Source organism: Lissotriton vulgaris, chromosome 4_1, assembly GCF_964263255.1.
Source record: "Lissotriton vulgaris chromosome 4_1, aLisVul1.2, whole genome shotgun sequence".
Lineage (NCBI taxonomy): Eukaryota > Metazoa > Chordata > Amphibia > Caudata > Salamandridae > Lissotriton > Lissotriton vulgaris.
Window position 1 is genome coordinate 650,923,099 of NC_141691.1, and position 15,202 is coordinate 650,938,300.

At 46.6% G+C, this 15,202-nt stretch overlaps 1 protein-coding gene across 2 annotated transcripts in view; it reads right to left on the reverse strand.

Moving 5' to 3' along the window:
• The window catches only part of ADCY1 (adenylate cyclase 1), a 1,293,742-nt gene that overhangs the window by 904,861 nt on the left and 373,679 nt on the right, over positions 1–15,202 (reverse strand). The window lies entirely within an intron of this gene.

A 15,202-nucleotide genomic window follows, 5' to 3' on the forward strand; every position in this document is an offset into this window, starting at 1 on the left:
TTTAGCCCATAAAATGAACAATGATTTGGGTAATGCATTAACTAAAAGCCTAGCTGAGGAAGGAAACTCTTCACAACTCGCTGTCTGGAACCCTTACAATTGAGGTCTTACAGACTTGATACAATTACTTTGGATATTATGCATCGTATTTTAAAACGAATTGTATTGCATAGGAGGACTGTGAACCATAATGTGGAAAATTAGACGTAGGTGTGTAGTGGAAAAGGGTATCAAAAGCTCACAGCAGAGAACTGTAGCTCACTTTATTCTTCGAAAAAGTGTATGAACGGGGATATTAGAATAAACTAGCTGTCCATTATCTCATTAACCTAATTATTTCTATAGACTTATTATGATTTACTGATGAATTATATCACTATGTAATTATTACTCTTGCTACTTCTTCATGCCAAAAAACAATTATCACGTTTGTGCTGCTCTTTGAATCAATTTATAAAAAAATAAAATAACAGAAAATAACCCATTAGTACATATACCATTACCACCACTTGGCAGAAGCAAACACAACAGTGAATGGCTCCGTCTTAGTGTCTACTTTAGAACACCATTAAATATTCTACTGTCCTGTGTGATATTAATATTTCTCATGGGAACTTGGTCAAGAAGACCAATGGTCCAGCCCACTCATTTCTAAATATGCCATACTCCTATGGCACAGAATTGTTATGAAGTTCAAATTTAAGGTAGTTGTTGTAGTTTGAGGTTTATACCTACTTATCTCCATCATACAGGCTCGCACCCTGCTGAATTGTAATGACATTCTAGCTTCTTTGCAATGCCACTCACTACCAAGCCAAAAGACTAGAAATAGGCTAAAGGTGACCATTTATATTTTCAATGCAAAGGCTATATGCTGGGATGGGAGTATCCCCTGCATGCAGTACAGTGGTAACCGCTGCTGATGTTTGGTTATGCCGCAGACATTTCCCTTATTTGCTCATTGACCCAAGTCAGGTTTTTTACAGTGATCAGTTCTTGACCTTGTTCTGAACCCAGAGGGGGTGTTCATTTGCTCCTCTCAGTGACGCATGACTACCATCCATGCAGCAAGTTTCATACATGGAAAAGGGTGGAAGCAGCATATCATGGCCAGTGTATTATAATATTAGGTATTTCTACCTGTGAGACATGAATGTGCGAATATGACTTGTTACAATACGAGTCATTACATCGCGTGGCATTACAATGCGGTCATTACAATGACTGTGTTGTTACCACGCAATGCCATTACTACGCAAGTCATTACATCGACTTGCAGTAGATGGCGCTCTGACATTAGAAATTTATCATTTACTATTCAAACTCCCGCCTACGTAACAGTAGGGAAGGTTTTGGAATAGTAAACTATACTATTCCTAATGTTAGCGCGCCATCTACTGCAAGTCGATGTAATGACTTGCGTAGTAATGACTTTGCATGGTAACAACGCTGTCGTTGTAATGACCGGGTTGTATTTGGCATCGTGGTGTGATGACCGCGATGTGAAGATCGTCTCCCGAATGCGCGCCTACACACCTATTCATATAAACATTTCTGCTGCCCATGATGAACCCGGGATCCTGACCGTCAACTTCCTTTACATTGTATGTGTTGGACTTGGCCCTTTTTGCAGTGTCATTCCTGAACTTTTCGCCTTCCTCTTAGTCTTTTTTTCTGACCTGGTGTTGGTGGTTTTAGGACTCTGGGCACTTCATCACTGCTGTCCAGTGTAACGTGCATGTGCTCCCTATGGTAAAGAATGGTAAGATTGGTCTACACCTGTTTGGCTGATTTAATTTACCACTCAGTCCCCAGTAATGTGGTATCTCATATACCCGGGGCAGTAAATGAAATGCTACTGGTGGGGCTTGCAGCGCTGATTGCGCCACCCACCAAAGTACCCTTTTTAACCTGCCGCAGGCCTCTGCCATTGCAGGTCCTGTGCGTGCAGTGTACAGCCGCTGTGATGTGGCACATAACATGGGTGCCACGTCTGTGACCCCCCTTTTACTGCATGTCAGTCACCCCTAAGGTAGGCCCTAGCTAGCCCTATGGGCAGGATGCATTGTAGGTAAAAAGGTAGGATATGTACCTTAATTGTGTGACAGGTCCTCGCAGTGACAAACAGCCATTTTGGTTTCTCACTACTGTGAGGCTGACCTCTCATAGGAATGCATTGGGGATTCCCTGATAAATGTTTCAGTGGTAATTCTTGATCTAAGAGGAGTAGAGTGGTCAAGTTTGGTATGTTTGGAATAGTGGTAATAAATGGTGTTCGATGGTGTTCGCTGGTTTATTATCACTATTTTAGAAATGCCACTTTTGGAAGTGGTCATTTCTGTGTGCTATGTGTCTTTGTGCCTGTCTGATGTGTACTGCATGTCTGGCCCTGGAGTGAGGGGCTGAGTGAGTCAGAGCTAGGCTGAATAGTCCCATCTGCATTTGAAGCGGTTTGAGGAGTAGCCCCTGGGTCGAATGGGACTGTGCCTGCCTTCCACAATGCTGGCTACACCCCCCTGTGATGTGTCTGGGGCAAGAGCCTACGCTGACAAAGGGGCGGGTGGTGCACCTTTAGAGAAAGGTGTGAGTGCCCCTAGAACTGGTTTGGACCAGGCACAGAGCCCTGTGGCAGGGGGAGAACAAAGACACTAAGGGGTATAAGTATTGGGGCTGTTATCCCATGAAAAGGTTCTGTTGGATGCTTACTTGATATCTGCAGCAGGCAGGCTGCTGAAGGACCCAAACCCAGATCTTTTGACTGGGTGTGAGTGTTTGATTGATTCAGATGCTCCGTCCATCACCACCCACTTTTGTACCACTTTTGGCCGCCATAAGTGTGGCAGGGTATGCTCAGACGTGAGTCCCTTGCTCACTTTGCCACTGGATTCAAGCAAGCCGGGCTGAAGACGGCTGGAATGCCAGAAACCGGTCCTCGGAAGCTTGTTTCCGGTCCAGGGAAGACATGGCTTGGCAGTTCGGGCTGGACTGTTCCCATGAGGCACAGGGTCAGACTGATTTGCATATAGCCATGTCTGAACTGGGGTGGCAGAGTGGGCTAAAGAACGGTGATGGATTAAACCCAGATCTTTTGACTGGGTGTGAGTGTTTGATTGATTCAGATGCTCCGTCCATCACCACCCCCTTTTGTAATGCTGCTGAAGGACTGCATGGGACCAGGAGGAACAGCCATGCAACTGCTGCCTCTCAAGGACTAGGGGAGAACTTTCACTCTGCCTGAGTGAATCCTTGTGCTGACCTCCTGCTGGTGTGCCCCTGTAGTCCCCCATGATTTTGTGGCATGCCCTACATGATTGGTGACAGCGTGTAGGGAGTGCTGTTATGCTCCTTTTGTCATCTTTAAACAAAGCATGTGTAGAGCGCTTTAATTCAAAGAGGTGTCGATCGCTTTACTGAAGGACTTAAGGAGTGCCTTATTTATTTGCCCAGCGACTCTCATACAGTCCGGTGCATGAGGAGTGCTGTATTTCCTCTGATGGTGGAGAGGAGGACTGCCCAGTGTGCGTATCGGCGCTCCCCCCTGCTCAGCCCCGAGAAGGCAGTTCATGGAGAGTCCAGCTGTGTCAGTGCTGCTTTGTCACCCCCCACAACGAGACTGGACTGGGAGCCTAACCCGCATTCTAGGACGTCCAGGGCTGCAAATCATAAGTCAGGCGAAGTTTCCTGGACAAGAAAACCCAGCAGGAGCTGTGCCTGGAAGTGGGCCGGGTCAAGTAGGATTGCCTGTGGCCGAGATGGAGCCTGAGAAGAGCAAGACTGGCAGTAAAAGAAGGACAGAGCTCGCGGGATTCTCAAGCAACAAGAGTATGGAGGGGTCATCCTGTCACCTTCTCACTGGGCAGATTGGCAGCAAGTTGAAAGTCAGGTCACTCAGCCAAGTGGAAAGTAACCCTCGATGAAGGTTCAGCTCGACCCTTTCTTGACCCATGCGGCCCTGCCCGCTGCACCTTGAAACACTCTGCCTATGATGGGGACAGAGGGAGGTTGCCCACCATCACAGGATGGTTGCACGCCCCAGGCCTAGTGGTCACCAGCCCAGAGAGTATTTGGCAGAGGCCGCCATTGTTGGTGCAGCAGTGATTGGCAGCAGCTGCCCCATGTCTCCCCAAGTGGCCGCACTTCCTGGTTTTGCAAGCTGGGGGTAGGGTGTGGGGGTCCATCCCCCTTTCATTGTGGGCACGCTGTGGGGAGCCTCTAGAGATTGGGAATCGGATGCAGATTGGGAGGGAAAACCTTGCCAGAGGTCCCGGTCCTGCTGAAGAGCAACGCCCTAGTTACGTCAAGGACACCTGATGCGAGGAGTGGTTCCTGTGCTGGGGGCTCGATCTAGCTGCTCCATGTGTTGGGGGCCCTGAGACAGTTGGTGTTCACTTTATTGTCCTACGTGTGTTCTGATAACAATGGCCCCATTGGCCCAGGGATTCATGATGTATGTTATGCCCTGATGTTAATTTATTTATGTATTTATTTATTTATTTGAAGTTTTATATAGCACAAACATGACCCGTTAGGGTACTAGAGCGCCTTACAAGGATAGGTACATTACATACATGAAGGCATGGGAAAAGTACTGGGATGCGGGATACAGAAAAGTCAATAGTGGGATAAAGCTGTGGCTATATACAAGAGTCAATACATGTGATGTGATTAGGCTTCAGGGTTACATTGCCCAGGGTTGATACTCTATGCACCATATGGTGATTACAGTGTTCTCAGGGGTGCAACTAAACAGGATGTGTACCACAATTCAGTCCCTGATGTTTTCCGGATATGTGCACAATCTCAGTATTTCTCATGGCCCTACTGTGGTGTGATGCATAATGTGGCTTATGCCTAAGGTGATGATGATGATGTGATTATGCCCAGTATTTATGCATAATGTGTTTATGCCTAATGTGAATGCTTAATGTGGTTCATGCATAAGTGCTAATACCAGCAGTTGCTGATTTTACTTTCACTACTTGCATTCTAGTGGTTATGACAGTGACCCCGTAATGTATATAATCCCCTGTAAAGTAAAAAAAATACCTAGTGCCAGGTGGCACAGTGTATATATGTGATTGCATTCTAATGTGTTTTAATGAATAATAATAAGGCTATTTTTTATGTAAACATGTGTGGAGTTTCTTTTGTGATGTGCCTAGTGTGTCACTGCTGTGTTAGTGTGTGGTGCAAGCGCTTTACACATTGCCTCTGAGATAAGCCTGACTGCTCGTGCCAAGCTACCAAGGGGGTGAGCAGGGGTTAACTTTGATGTGTAACTCCCTTGCCCTGACTAGAGTGGTGATTTCTGCCTGGCTTAGGCATTTGCCCAAGCCAACCAGAAATCCCATTTCTAACAATATGTATGAATGTGTGCTTGGATTGAGAGTGTAAAAGTCACACAAATGATGGACGGAATGCAGAACAAATCAAACATTCTCCTCCAGTCAAGGGATCTGATTAAAATCCATCGTTCTTTTGCTCAAAATGCATCCACAGTTCAGACCTAGCCATAATCAAATCAGTCTTGACTGCTCCTCATGGGACCAGTCCAGCCCGAACTGGTAATCCAGGTCCTCCCTGGACCAGAAACAAGCATCTTGGATTGGTTTCAGGGTATCACCCCTCATCAGCCTGGCTAGCTTAAATCCAGTGGCACAGTAAGCCCAGGACCCACATCTGAGCATACCCAGAGCACTTAGTACGAGAAAGCAAAAGACACATGTTGGACTTGGCCCTTTTTGCAGGGTCATCCCAGAACGTTTTGCCTTACTCCTGTTTTTTTTTTTACCTGTTGTTGGTGGTTTTATGACTTTGGGCACTTTATCACTGTTGATCAGTACTAAAGTACATGTGGTTTCTCTTGTAAACTTGGTAAGATTGGTCTACACCTGTTTGGCATATATCATTTACCTATTAGTACTTTGTACCGTGGTATCCCATAAACCCAGAAAAATAAATACTACTGGTGGGCTTGCAGCCCTTCTTGCGCCACCCACCGAAGTAGCCTTCAAACCTGTCTGGGGCCGCTGCCACTGTAGGGCCTGCGTGTGCAGTGGCATGCACGCACAGTTTACTGCACCCATGATGTGGTATATAAGGTGGTTGCTTCGTCTGCAACTCCCCTTTTACTACATATCAGTCATCCCTAAGGTAGCCCCTAGCTAGCCCTATGGGCATGGTACGGTGTAGTTAAAAGGTAGGACATGTGCCTTAACTGTGTGGCACATCCTGGTAGTTACAAACAGTCTATTTGTTTTCTCACTGCTGTGAGGCTGCCCTCTCGCAGGGATGCATTGGGGTTTCCCTTATATGTGCTTCAGTGGTAATTTCTGATCTGAGAGGGGTAGTGTGACCATATTGGGTATGTTTTGAATGGTAGTGATAAATCCTGCTTATTAGTGAAAGCAGGTTTATTATTACTATTTTAGAAATGCCAATTTTAGAAGTGGGCTTTTCTGATTACTTATGTGTCTTTGTGCCTCTGCTGGTCTGTGAGTTGACCGGTTTTGGAGTGACAGGGACAGGGGATGTGCATTCTCTCCAGACATCCACTGGTAAGGTTGAGGTGTTACCTGCCTTCCATTACGAGTCAGGGCTGGGCTGAATAGACCTGGGTTGCACATAGAGTAGTGGGAGGAGATTTGCCTTGCACCTGAATAAGCCTGATCTGCACTGAACAATGTTGTCTCCACCTTCTGCCAGGAAACTACACCAGTGGGGACAGAACTAGTTTGGACTGGGCTCGGAGCCCTCTGTCAGAAGAGAACAAAGACTTTGTGAACTATCAGTAAATGGTCTGTGACCCCATGTTTGATGAACTTGAAAAAGGAAGACACCGCATAGACTGTATCAAGAGACTCCTGTGTGCCAGGGAGTCAAGCTATCCTGGCTGAAGACGGCTGGTAGCCAGAACCAAGTCCTAGGATGCTTGATTCCGGTCCAGGAAAGACATGGCTTGGCAGTTCGGTCTGGACTGTTCACATGAGGCACAGGGTCAAGACTGATTTGCATATGGCCATGTCTGAACGGGGGTGGCTTGGTGAGCAAAATAACGACGGATTAAACCCAGATCTGTGATTGGGGGTGAATTTTTTGCCATTGTGCAACATTCCGTCCATCATCTTGTGTGTTTTGCTGTTCACCCTGTGTGGGAAGGGTATGCCCAGACGTGGGTCATGTGCTCTCTAAGCCACTGGAGTCAAGCTATCCTGGCAGAAGATGGCTAATAGCCAGAAACTGGTCCTAGGATGTATGACTCCGGTCCAGGAAAGACATGGCTTGACAGTTCGGTGTGGACTGTTCACATGAGGCACAGGGTCAAGGCTGATTTGCATATAGCCATGTCTGGACTGGGGTGGCTTGGTGAGCAAAATAAAGATGGATTAAACCCAGAATGTGACTGGGGGTGAATGTTTTGCCATTGTGCAACATTCCGACCATCATCTTATGTGTTTTGCTGTTCACCCTTTGTGGGAAGGGTATGCCCAGACGTGGGTCCCGTGCTCACTAAGCCACTCGAGTCAAGCTATCCTGGCTGAAGACGGCTGATAGCCAGAAGCCGGTCCTAGGATGCTTGATTCAGGTCCAGGAAAGACACGGCTTGGCAGTTCGGTTTGGACTGTTCCCATGAGGCACAGGATCAAGACTGATTTGCATATGGCCATGTCTGAACTGGGGTGGCTTGGTGAGCAAAATAACGATGGATTAAACCCAGATCTGTGAATGGGGTTCAATGTTTTGCCATTGTGTAACATTCCTTCCATCATATTGTGTGTTTTGCCAGGAGGAACCACCATTTGGGACTATCTGCTTGTGAGACTGACCTGGTGCTTGCTGGTGGTTTAAGGGAATGCCACTTTGCTGGCTGACCCTGTGTGCTGGTCTGCCTGTGCCCTGTTCTTTGCCCCCCAGTGATCTCTTAATGCTTGGTGGCATGCCCTGTGGGTGAGAGAAATTAGGGCCGGGCGTCACTTTATTTATTACAACAGAGTTACTACATAACAATGCCTCCCAGACCATAGATTGTAACTCTTTCATAAATAGAGAGCTGCAGGAGTCACTCTCATCTTGTTCAAACAATGAACAGTCCTTACTTTAGTTTTCTTTTTCTGCTCAGATACTAGGATTCCCCGTATCTTGCTTCGAATGGGATTAGTCATATCATGTATGTTACTGTACTATATAGGTGTAAAAGCACAATATGAAATTCTAAATAACTGAAAAAGATCAATATCAGACCAGTTAAGAGCCCAGCACAAGAGTATTTATTTATCAAAACAGTTGGGTTTCACATTCCAAGCAATATAGGGTGAATCCTAGTATCTGTATGTTACTGTTCTATATAGGTGTAAAAGCACAATATGAAATTCTAAATAACTGAAAAAGATCAATATCAGACCAGTTAAGAGCCCAGCACAAGAGTATTTATTTGTCAAAACAGTTGGGTTTCACATTCCAAGCAATATAGGGTGAATCCTAGTATCTGAGCAAAAAAAGAAAACTAAAGTAAGGACTGTTCATTGTTTGAAAAAGATTTGAGTGACTCTGGCAGCTGTCTATCTATGAAATATTTACAATCTATGATCTGGGAAGCAATGTTTTGTAGTAACTGTATTTTGATTCCAGCCTCCCCAGACCGAAATGGAATCGCTTTAGGAGACCCTTTTTTATTACAACAAGCACCTTGTGAGCGCTTCACTTCAAGCCTGGGACGAAGCGCTTTTAACTCTGCTCCATGATCGGCGCATTTGGAGAGTGCTGTTGTTGTGATTCTAGAGGGGATGCAAGGCTGGTTGCCTTTCCTGCGCTGTGCACTATGTACCGATTGAAATACAGCACGGGGCTCTGCTGAGGTGGCCCAGTGTTTTGAGGACCCAAGACGTGGGCTTACTTTCTTACATGTGACAGAAGACGGTGGCAAACCAGTGCCGGGGATGGAGTCTACCCCGCGTTATTGTGCCAGAGGGAGGGTGCTCTACACCCTCAGCAAAGCTGGGAAAGGAAGTCGCAGCTCGCTGCCGCTCAGCAGGAGGCCCCTGCTGGAGTCACATTTAATAAGTGCTAAAGTTTGATTAGGGACAGATACGTATTTCATGTTTGGCATCTATGAAATTGTAATTAAAAATCCTCTTTAATGGTAAAGTCAGATTTTAAATTACAACTATGAAACTGGCACTCTTAGAAAGTTGGCATTTTCCTGAATCTAGCCATTTGGTGCCTGCAGCCTCCACTGGGTCACATGACTGGGTGTAACTAACAGTTAGACTTTGTGAATTCCTCCCAGACAGTCCCCCAATAGAGGAATCAGGTATGCCTTAATGGACCAACTGCTGGCAGAATGGGGGTCGGAGCTGGGCAAAGTCACACATGAAACTGAATAGGCTGTGCTATGCCTTCACACAATGGGCTTATCATCTCCACATTGTCTCTGCTGCAATCTTGGAGCCAGGGCAGGGGAGTTAGGAAATTCCTAGTCCTTCAAACTGAAACCTCCCGAAACTTCTCCCAACCTCAAAGAAGGCACCAGATATAAAAATAGGGCCCTCAAACCGACTCTTCATCTCACTTTCAGAACTTGCAGAAGAACTCTCACAGGACTACTTTCTGCTGTGACATGTTGTCTACTTGACAAGACTGCTTTGCAGCACCTAAAAGGACTGCTTTGCTGCCTGGAGCCTGCTTTAAACTCTCAGAGGCTAGTCTTACTGTTTGAGGCCTGCCTCTTCACCTGAACCCAGGGTTATCAAAGTGACTCAAAGGGCTAATTTTCTGGCCTCCTGTTCAGAGCCACAGGGACATAAAAGGATTCCACCATCTGTGTCCCCGTACCTGGACCCAGTCTGAGAGAGTCCTGAACCGGAAAATGGTGTTCCTCCAGTCCTGGACATTTGGTTATTCTGCTACAGTGCCCAGAGAGACAAATCCAAAACTCTGGACTTAGAAAAAGTTTGGCTAAAAACTGCTCTGAGAACCGTGGAAAGATCAGGACCAACCTACTCATTGATTCACCCAAGGGGCATCATCAGTCATCCTAGTTACAAGGCTGCTCCAGCTATGTTCATTTCACCAGCAGAAAATTCTGTCCAGCGGGCCTTTGCCAAAGGGGTATCTGACCTCCTGGAACTGTATTCAGTTATAGCTTCCTGCCTCTGCTCGCTGGATATTTTTGACTTCTAAAAAGTGACTTGAATTCAGATTTAGAGTTTGGCGGACAGGTTACTTCGCAACAAATGCAACTGATTTCCTGTCTGCCATATTCCAAGTGCCATTGGACAATTGGAATTACTTGTAATTCAGCGGACGCGATATCCTTCACATTTGCGACAGAGTAATTCCTCTGCCGAACTCTTAATCAGGCCTTAAGTCCAAATGTAGAAACCTTCACTGCAACTTCATCCAGCGACTTCCCGGCGACGATGCTCCCTCCTTGGACATCGTCTGGAGGCTTGCCCTGTTGAACTTTATCTTATAAGAAAAGATTTCTTGAAAATTCTAAGTCCAAAGGTAAGTGCTGAACAGATCAAATCTATTCCTTGCACCTGACCTGTAGTTCATAATGGTCTGCCATATTTTTCAACTTTGATCTGGACTGGCACGACTACAGGTACATGGTTGGAGCTTTAATCATGTAGGCACTTGTGTTTACTAAAAGCTTTAAAAATTCATAGCTCTGATTCTATTGATTGGAGTTTTGTCGTTTTGTTCAAATTATTGAAACATAGTGTATTTTTCTAAATTGGTGTTGTATTTTATTTGTGCTTTATTTTTACTTTATCACTGTCTCTGTGCTACATAAATACTTCACACATTGCCTCTAAGTTAAGTCTGACTACTTTTTGTGCCAAGCTACCCAGGGTTAAGCACTGGTTAATTTAGTTAATTTTTGTGGTTCACACTGCCAGGGATTGTGGCTGTTGCTTAACCATGGCTCTCAAACCAGTGAACCGACAACCCAATCTCTCAGATTGGACTTAAGTGGTGTGGATCAGTAATTGTGTTTGTAGAGTGCCACATAGTGTTTTGAGTTTCACAAAAATCCCAGGTAAAAAATGTGAGTTATACTTTGTTTCATTGGCTGTTTTCTACCTTTTCTAAATGTAAGTGCCCTACTTTTCCTTTTTCACCATGGAGAATAAGCTGTGCAAATCTGATACCCTCATTAGGGCTGAGCTGCTGAAACTCTGCAAATAGAAGTGGCTAAAGGTAAAGAAAAGGCTGTCAAACTGGATCTCCAGGCAGGTAGCCCTCAGACTTTGAGGAAGTGCAGCCCTCAGAATCTTTGAGGAAGTTCAGAGGGGGCCGTCCACCTCAGGAGCAGGGGTGGACAGTTAACTCTGCCTCACTGGCACAGTTTGCAGAATTCTGTGACTCTGTGCTCTGCTGCGAAGGTGGAGTTTGGCAAAAAACTCAATTTTTGCAGTGTGGCAGAGTTTGACCCCACCGCCCACCCCCACTACCTGCTCACGCTTCCTGCTGTCACACACAGTTCATGTGTTTGTGTGCAGCTTTTGATTTCATTATGGTCTGTCCCCAATTCACTCCCAGCTCCAACACTACTGAGTCTGGGGAGGAGGATCCTGTCAAGAGAGGGAGCTGGGGCAAGAGGTCTGGAACTCAAAACCCCGAAAAGAGGGAAAGAAAAACAGCTGCAATTCTGCACAAGGCAGAGGTGTGAGTCAGAGAGACTCGTCCATCCCAAGAGAAAAGCCTCCTTGAAGAGGAGGAAGCATGGTAGCAGAGCCCAGACGGTCCTTCATTTGGAGAATGACCTTCAAGAGTGAGGCTGTGTTTGGAGGGCTGGCCTTTCATGGGCAGGGCTTCGCTGTCTCTAAGCTTGTACTCTGGCAGCAGCAAAGTCTATTTTTATTGTTGCTACCCATCAGCTTTTACAGTGGCGGTGGTAATTTGCTAATGAAGTCATGGGATTTGTAATGTCAATGCAGCTCGAATTACACTGATTTATGGCCGTCGTACTGCGACCATCCACTGAAGGCAATATATCGAGGCACTTACCGCATGTGTGTCAGCGATATTATATGTTATATCGTGCACAGACCACCTAGCAACCATAGGCGACATTGTATTTTGCAGGCATTAAATAACCCTGGGCATAGGACTATGCTTCGCTGCATAGTTTGCGCAACTACACGCTACGCGAATTGCACGTAGCACAGTGCAAAAATGCGTAGCAGGCATTTTTTGCTTGTCCGATCCTCAACGCCAAGTTGGCGACCCGGACCGAGAATAATGACATCCCGGCGAGACTTTTTCCTCATTCATGATCAGCAACATCAAGTTGCTGATCGCAAGCATCGAAAATAAACCTCCCGGCGAGATTCTCAATGTGGGATGGTCAGGTTACTCATTGTGAGTGGTCGCATATGCTTGCGACCGCTCACGATGAGAACTACCAGTCCGCGTTGAGAAAACTGTTGCTCGAGTACAAATCTACTCTGGTGGCAGAAAACAACCGCTTGCACTGTGCAAGATGCAGTTTGCCATGATTGCACAGTGCGGAAAAGCATCCAGCACTGTGCAATCAGTGCGAACAGCATTTTCCCTACTGCACTACTCAGCTCGGGTAGCTTGCGTAGTGCGAAGTGCACTTCGAGTAGCTACACGTCGGGCGACTACGCAAACTACACCCAGGGTTAGCATTAAATCAAAGGACTGTCCCCTAGGTTATGCCCAGACGATGCATGCAGGTCTGGGGCTGTGCTCTGAGTGCAGGCCAGACAGGGTGGAGATAGGCCAGTATATATGTCAGGGCGAGGAGTAGGGGTTTCTGAGAGCGGGCAGCCACTCACTGTTCTGGACTCACAGCACAGGTTGGATTAGATGATGGTGGAAAGGAGTATAATTATGTGCTGTGATAGAATGTGGGTCGATGTATGTGCTACCACAATGTGTGTGTTGTGTAACCTGTATGTCCAATGTCCTTTGAGGGCTGGTGAGGTCAACCAAGCATTTCATCTTTCATGGACTAGTGAAATTAGAACCACTAACTGGGAAAATAGAAAGTCGCTTGTCACCTGGATGTATTTCAAGCAATATAAATCAAATTATTTTTAGTGCTTTATCATAGCAGGGGCACTGATTAACGCTTTGCACTTCTGTGTTATACCTTGTACGGTGCCGGTGAAACTTTCAGACACCTCTCTGGTTTTACGCTGCATCTGAACTTGAGGCTTGCAATAATTCCCTGTTTTATGAAGATACACATATTTTATTTGCTTGGATGCACGCGGAGCGCGGTCCCTTTTTTATTCTGGAAGACTCTGCATGTCCCCTCACAGTTTGGTGGGGAGGTACATCCATGAGGAATGCGCGGCCAATGACAGCCTCCGACCTGTGCATAGCAAGCGTACAGTGCATTCCTCAGAGGGCCGGGCTCAGCAGCGGAATGTGAAGCCAGGTGATTTGTGTCTAGCGCCCATGCAGCACTTGGTGGTCTAAGGAATGCATGCAGGTACCATACAATTCACTCTCCCATGAGCTCAGCATGGACGCCTGTGCCTGGGTCGTACAGTCCCCGACACTCAGCTGCACTGCCATTCCTATCATCGATCCAGGCCAGAGGGTGCACAGGCAGGCACTGCATTCATCATGCTAGGATGACAGGAAAGTAGGGTGGAGCGAAACTGCACAGAATTCTGCATAGTGCAACTCCATGAACTCCGCCCACCTCTAACCAAGAGATGGTGATAATAATGTGGAGGGATGAGCACTATCAGAGGATGAGGAGATTTTGGACTCAGCCCAGGATCCTGAGCTGCAAGGAGAGTCCAACTCAACCCCAGCAGAAGCACCGGATGTAGCAGGGAGCGGTTTGTCTGCCAAGGGTCTGTCTCCAGCAGGGAGCTCAGATTGCTGTTGACGAAGATAAAAATGAAATCTTAGCCAAGAAAGGCCAGGCAAATGCTGGCCATGAAGAAGAGGAAAATGTTCCATGAGTTCAGTTTCAGAGAGCTTGGCATAAAAGCCAAACAAGTGGAGTCCAACAATAATGGTGGCAGCGTACTAGCAGTGTTTACTGGAGAGGTGATTCTCCACATACCACAGGAACTGGTGCCCAATTAAATGGTGGGAGATGATATTGATAATGGTTTTCTACTTATGAGGTAACTCTGAGGGTACACAAGGTGCCAAAGGAGTACTGAGGGTGGGGGTAGCGTGTGCAAGTACATGCCTATAGTTGAGAGGGACACATGTGTTACACTGAGGTAGAGGACCCGACCAAGTATGCCCGAATGAAAGCCATCACTGTTTCTAAATTTGGTCTGACCGCTGAGAAATACTGTAAGAGGTTAAGGGACAGCAAAGTGGATGATTTTGTTGGGCTGTACAGCTTGATTCTGTCGGAGCTACATACTTGTTTTACAGAGCCGTGCCAACACCAAGTAGATAGCAAGTTTACCGACCCAGGAAGCTTGCTGAAGAGGAAGACCTCTGGTCCGCATCAAAGTGTCCAAGAAGGCATCTCAGGGGAACTCCCAAAAGGGTGGTCAGAAGTCCCTCAAGAAGAAAGAAGGGGGAGTTAAAAACAAGAATGAGTTCTCTCAAAGCCCCCAAAATAGTTGTCATGTGAAAGGGTCCGATTCTTAATCTGGCCACCAGAAAAAAGGTTTAGTTGACAAGAACACTGGTAAATTTGTCCCCAAGTGCTATGCTTGGTGTGCCAGTCTGGGCACACCAAGGTTGATCCCAAGTTTCCCAAGAGGGTGCATCCCCTCCAGTGGTTGGCAGACTGAGGGGTTGGTCTGCATAGGTGTTGGCGACAAGAGGGCCCCAGTTAGTGTGGGAGAGACATGTGAGGTTACCCTACTGTTCCTAGGTGGTACTAGGTGGCAAGATGATGGTGCCCAAAGCCCACATGCCTTCAAATACTTCCAAGTATAGGCAGTGGGCCACTATAAATGGACACGGGGGGGAGGCTCTGAGAGACTCGGTAGCCAGTATGACTGCTGTTATGTGCCATCTTGTATCCTCAGAGCAAGTGATGCCCAATACATTCTACCAGGTTGTAATGCAGACCACCAGCAGAGCCACTACCATGTGGCTCCGATTCCCTTTGAAGGGCGATGGGTCTCAAATCTTCTGAAAGTTGCTGTCAGCCCTGCCATACCTGTAGACTGTCTGTTAGGGAATGATATGGAGCACACTGCCTGGAAAAAAAGTAGAGCTCAGGTCACATCTGGAA